Genomic DNA, 6,710 nt, shown 5'->3' with positions numbered 1-6,710 from the left:
CCAGCAGGACGGCAGGGAAAAGGCCTACAACGCCCAGAAGACCTTGGGACTGGCGAGGAATAGGAGGTCGGGCCAGAACGGAGGAGGCGGACTCACCCCTACCCTTTTACAGAGTGCCTATTCGTAAACGACGCCTGTATAAAGCAATAAAACCTGCACTACCCAGTACCCCAGTGTGTGCGAATCTTTTTGAGAACCCCGCAATACTGTCGCAACCCCGGTCCGAAGTCCCACAGAAACGCACACACAACACTTGCGGCACATCTTCTCATCTCTTCACCAGGCTGGACTTATGCTGAACTCTAAAAAAACTACCCTGGGCACTGATCACATAGAGTACTTAGGCTATTCTATACATGCGGGTACACTACAAACGCAACACAACAAGCTACAGGCTATACATGACATACCAAGACTAACAGCTAAAAAGGACATACAAGCGTTTCTTGGTCTGGTGGACTACTACAGGTGATTTATCCCTCAATTCTCTTACGTATCCTGTCCCCTCACAGACTTTCTGACAATCCAACAACCAAACAATCGAATAGAATTGACTACTTCCCAAGAGGACAGCTTCCAAATGTTGAAATCACTGTTGTGTCAGCCCCCTGTACTAATGTGCCCAGATCTTGATAAACCTTTTTGACTACAAACGCACGCATCTGATCGAGGCTTAGGGGCCATTTTGTTTTAGCCCGACCCACAGGGAGATCTTCGGCCTGTCCTTTACCTTAGTCGGAAGTTTTTCCCGTGGGAAGTGCACTACGCAACCATGGAAATAGAAAGTTTAGCCATTAGGTGGGCCCTGGAAGCACTTAAGTACTATTTGTTGGTACATACTTTTTTCCATGTAACAGACTATGCCCCCCTTACCTGGCTCGCCACCCATAAGAACACAAACCCTAAGATGCTTTGGAGGGTTCTATCCTTACATCCTATCTCTTGTCAGGCCCACCATGCACCAGGACGATCCCAAGGGAACGTGGACTTTTGTGTCACGGTGTTTGGTATCTGTATGTCCCGAATGCCCATACTTGGAGGAAAGGCAGTGTAATCCTGCACTTTCCCAGATCGGGATTTCCAATATGGCACCCAGGTTGAGGCGCCAGGAGATCAAGGGTAGCACTCTAGATGCGGCGTGGGACGTGATGACGAGGCATCAAGAGGCAGCCTCCGAGGAAGGCGGAATGAGAGAGTTAGGAGGGGAGGAAAGAAAGGAGACTGCAGAATCGAGGACCAGAGCGAGGAGCCCCGCGGAGCAAACGGCAGCCATCGTATCGGGTGGAGAGACATCTGCCCTCAAGAAAACAGAAAGAACACCCGGGAAGCAGCAAGAAGACACCAAGGAGGAGGAAGCAGTTGAGAAGAAATATATCCCGCCTAGAGGCAACGCCAAACAGGCCCGGAGAGGAAGATGGCGGTGAGGCTCTTTCTGCTACGACCCTGGAGGGCTGTGGCTTACGGCAAGTACCTTTTTATAATTTCAACACATTTGGCAGGTGGCGGTTGGGGCACAAATAGATTTAACCAAAAACAGTGTGTTTCAGAGCACCAGAATCCTTTTTGTATCTGAAAAATACCACACCCAGATTCTGAGGAATACGGATTTACCCATAAATCTTTACTGTGATTATTAGCAGGTGTGCATCTGCAAGGGTTATAGAATTTTCTCATAAATCAGGATTATCGAGGCTTGGATTTTTTACTAGCCCATAGTGCAGCTCCTTATTCTGCCAGAAAAGAAGACACTTACCTACAATGAAGATTATATTAAAAACTGTTATATAGTCCATGTTCTTGATACACAAATAGAGGACATTATGGCCAGAGAGGCATTGTTATTTTCCAAGACTTGTCATATTTGATTGGGTCTGATTTGGACAGCAACCTCCAACATGTCACTAGTGTATCCTCTCTCCCCCACCGGGTCCAAGCACAGTGAACTGACAACATCCTCCTGTATTAGGGAGAGGTTGGTGAGGAGAAGAGAGAGAGACAGAACAAGAAAGAGCTTAAGACAGAGGGAGCAGGTATTATCCAACGGAGACACATGAGAAGAGACAGACCCATTGTCAGCATTACAAATCGTAAATTAGTATGCAAACTCCACTACCCTACACTGACTCAATCTGAGGCAGCTGTACTTAATAGGGGCTGTCTTTTGTACTTATTGAACATCAAAATGGAACCACACCAGTATTTTTGTAAAGTGAGACTTAAGCATTACCTCAGCAAGAGTCCATACCAGATTAGGCTTATTGTCACTGGTCTCCAATCTCCTTCTACATTTTACCCCTCCCTCACACCTAGCATTCGCCAATATTTTAGCATTCGAACCGGTCGGACAGATGGTGGATGCATATTAACCAAAAAGGAACACATTTAATTCAATACTTTGAAAGAGGAGCAGGATGCCCTGATTGCTTTCAATAATAATAGACTACTGACAAACCAGCAGATGAGGGTGGTACCATAGTGGTACATGACACAACAGAGTACAATAAATAGATTAGATTTGAACAAAACTCAGTATCAGCAACCTGTAGTGGACTCAGATCTGATCCCAATTTAGAAATAAGCCGAAAACTCATGGCGGTCACAGACACCTCACCGAGTGCTGGCTTTCTTAGTATTAGTATCTGAGAAGTTTCCCTTTATGCCAACTAGATCCAAACCCCTCACTCCCCAACACATACAGACACCTGCAGAATCCACATGGCAGACCAACAATGTCTGGGGTGGCTCCTATCACTGCTCACCAGAAGTTTCCACTGGAATTAGGGGCAGGAGACTGAAGATTAGGTCCCAACATCCCACTATCACATAGTCCGCCCAACAGGGTCAAAGCAAGACCAGTGTACAGGGGGGAAGAGGGGAAACAAGGGAAGGACAACAAGCACTGGCACAGCCAATAGGTCTCGCATTTGGGACCTTATAAGTGCTTAGCCATGCAACAGTTGATGTTTTTGCACAAAGGATATTGTGCTGCATAACTAAATACTTATAAGGTCCCAATAGCGAGACCTAGTGGCTATGCCAATGCTTGTGAAAGTAGGTTATCTGTTTGGGCCAGATGAATGATCAAACAGAGGTAATAGGCACACAATTGCAATGTTATATTTTAAAATAAACCATTCAATGGGGCGGACAATGTCACTACTGCTTGCAAAAATTTTGAAGCTAAGCTGAAATGTTCTACTTCATGCCACTAAAAAGACTAGTGGTATAAGAACGTATTTTGTATCTTATTATGAATACTGATTACTTTAGTCATTGAGCATGTGAAATAGGTTAACCATCAAGAAAGGCAAGCATGCACGCAGAGGTTTTAGATTTAGAGAGAGAGTAGCCCAAAAGAACTTGCGGAACAGTTTAATTTCATGTTGGTTATTTGGAGACTTGTTTAAAAGACAGTAAGTGACATTCCTTCTCCTTACATATGGTTATACAAGCACAGTTGACATAATTTGTATCTGTACTTTCGATCTCCGTGAACGGGAGGCCATTATTTACAGCTTTAAAGCTAATAATGATCCCAGATAACACCAATTCAACCATACCTCCTGCAAGCTGCCTGGAACTACAGGCATTAAGTTAACAGTAGACCACAATAGTACTTAGCGTATCCGGATAGGTGAGCATGCATTTTACCAGTGTGTTAGCTAAGTCCTTTCTATAGAGCCTTTACCAGCAGTTGCTGTTATGTGTGCTTCTTTAGTATATTCAGTTTTATTCACCTGCCCCAGGCCTGTATCCAAATGGGTCAGGAAGTGCATCTCCCAACCATTGCCTTACCAGCACAGTGTAAATGAAATCCTGTACAAATATTCTTGATTAACCCGTTCTATGCTCATGACGGAGCCGCTCCGTCATGAGCCTCGGTTGAGCTGTGCTCATGACGGAGCAGTTCCGTCATGGCCCGCTCGGCGCGCCTGCGCGGCGCGAATTTCGCGCCTGCGCAGAGCGTTCCATTGAGCGGGCGCGTTCGTGACGGAACCGCTCCGTCACGAGCACAGCTCAACCGCGGCTCGTGACGGAGCGTCTCCGTCACGAGCATGTGAGCGCCGCTCGACCCCCCCGCCCCCTTAGCGCTGCGGCGGAATTCCCGCCGCAGCGAAGGGGTTAAGCACTAGGTAGAATACAAGCACTATGACATGGTGCGCCCTCTGCATTATGCCATACCCTGCAGTATTCAGGGCAGAGCTGAAAGCATCTGTGTATAAAGGACATACCTATATTTGAGCCATCGGCAAAGCAAGGCCCATTGTGATAGGCCCATTATTCACATGGAAAAAATCTGGGCACAATTCTCTTTGTGCACACAAAGCATAAAGTGCACACATCCCTTTTGTGAATTTGCCTATGCCTTTTCTGGTACAATAAAAATGCAAAAGAACACTGTTAGCATGAATGAAATAAAGATGAATCTTTCAATCCCATTAAGACCTCCTACACAATATGTATGTGAACCTTTTGAAGTCTGCGGGTACAAGTCAAAGGAGCAAAGAATAGCTAGTGAGTTAAAATAACAGCATTTATTAAAATCTATACCTTGTTGAATCTACTGTTTACTGAGGAGCTTAATTTAATGTGTTACGTACATTGCCACAGGTAAATCAGGGCTTTATTTTGGGATACATGTTTGTAGCAAATATGCATTAAATAAAAAAGCCTGATCCGCCTCTCATATAAAGACTGCCGAACGTTTTTTTTTATGTGCAGGAATCCTGGTTAGTAAAGAAGATGCTTATTAATAACCTCTGAAAGTGACGTTGTACCAGCTGTTTCACTAGCCTTGGAGATGAAATATGTATTAGACTCCAACCAGAATGTTTAAAAAAAAGGAATGAAGCCCTACAGGTGAGATTTAAATACATCTGTGAGGCCCAGAATGAACAACTATCCGCGATGCAGCAAACAGACAAAAAAGATTCCAAGACCATAACGTACAAAACAGCTTATCGTAAATACATGGCCGTAGTGGCGCGAAGGTCAATCCCAAACGTTACCAAGATCACAGGAGTTCAAACTTCGCCCAACCTTAAAAAAACGCTTTCAGACTTTTCCTCTGGACCGAAAGAAAGGGAACTTTATTAAAAAAACATTTCTAAAGCTGTCGAAACATTTAAAAATCAGAACAATGGCTTTCTAATAGACATTAAAGATAAAAAGTGTGCACTATCTCAGGGGAGACCCCTGAATTCAGAAAGGTGACTGATCAAAGGACGCAAGGGCTGGCTTCAAACATTAACGCATGCATGGATGTTGTGCATCAGCCTTCCACTGGCAACTGTTCCGAGGCTAGTAAAAGCATTGATTTGCACAGTTGCACTGAAGAACCCCTTTCCCTTCAGAATTTGGCAAGCTCTACTTCAGAGGAGCCTGATTGCCAGCTGCTGGAGAAAGCAAAACACGACACAGGGCCACTGGTTAATGAGGGAGCCAATCAATCAGCACACTGGAGAATTTTTCAGACGGAAGAAGTCACAGTTCATCTGCCGGCACTCGGCACCCATGCCGCATATCTGGATCTGTCGAAAAATGAAACTCACGAAAACAGAGGGGGAGAAGGGAGGGGGTAGTGCAAACAGAGGAGCATGAATGAACCTGACTAGAAGGGAGGGGGAGAAGGGAGGGGGTAGTGCAAGCAGAGGAGCCTGAATGAAGAGGGGGAGAAGGGAGGGGGTAGTGCAAACAGAGGAGCATGAATGAACCTGACTAGGAGGGAGGGGGAGAAGGGAGGGGGTAGTGCAAGTAGAGGAGCCATTACAGAAACCCAGATGGCAGCTGTGCACGTGCAGCCATCGTGAACACAAGCTGGAGGTCAGCAAAAGCCTGTGGGTAGCACTTTCAAAGTACACTCACTAAATTTCTCACAGAGCAGCGAATGCGCTGGCTCAGCGAGACCAAAAAACTGAAGAGGGTCCCTCGTCACAACCTGGGCAGCAAAGATTCGTCACAGGAAGCTTCTGTGATCCTGTAAGCAAAGTTTTGTTCATTAGACTACTCTCAAGATAATGTGGAACAAAGGAGTAAACAACCACTACACCTATATCAACATTATCTACCTGATTTGTTCCCCTCTTCCTCTAGTGTCCAATAGAAGTGTGTCAGGAGACAACAATTAATTCTGCCTTCAACAAAAATAAATAGTAAACAGAGAGAGAATTAGCAAGTGTACACTATTATTTTATGTAATGTGATTAAACTGAAATGTACTACCATTGTTGAGAGCACAGAAAAAGAAATATACCCTAAAAGTAATGGTGGCCTAATCTCCGACTCCAATGATAGGCCTGAATAATAAGTAACAAAGATATGCAAAAAATGTGCAGGCTAACGTAATTTTTAACTCCTTTAAATCCGGAATTCGAAATGCTGACTGCTAAGCTTCAATACAGCCAGGACTTATACCATAAAGAAATGCAGTTGCCCATACTCGCCCCGGAAATCCAGTGAGATAAGTATTTGCTTAGTACATTTTTAAAGACGCTTTTTAGGTGCATGGTAGCGCATGCGTGTTACCATTTTAAACTGTGATTCTTTGCAGGTTTATTTTTTGTATTCGCAGTCTGGACCCCCACCGAGGTCGCTGTGTGCCAAAATGAGAGCGAGATGGATCCCCGCCAAAAATTACATGAGAAGGGCCGAGTGCGAGACAAAAAAACAGACACGCTAGAACTAGAACGCGAAGCGCTCCTTCCGTCCAG

General features: G+C 44.9%; 1 pseudogene; it reads left to right on the top strand.

Moving 5' to 3' along the window:
* The first annotated feature begins 1,148 nt into the window (after positions 1-1,148).
* Positions 1,149-5,582, top strand: LOC147711885 (inhibitory synaptic factor 2A-like; annotated as a pseudogene).
* The last annotated feature ends 1,128 nt before the right edge of the window (positions 5,583-6,710 follow it).

The sequence above is a fragment of the Lissotriton vulgaris genome, chromosome 5 (assembly GCF_964263255.1).
Source record: "Lissotriton vulgaris chromosome 5, aLisVul1.2, whole genome shotgun sequence".
In the NCBI taxonomy this organism is placed as follows: domain Eukaryota; kingdom Metazoa; phylum Chordata; class Amphibia; order Caudata; family Salamandridae; genus Lissotriton; species Lissotriton vulgaris.
The sequence above is the reverse complement of the archived record's forward strand: the minus strand, read 5'-3'. Positions and strand labels throughout refer to the sequence as shown.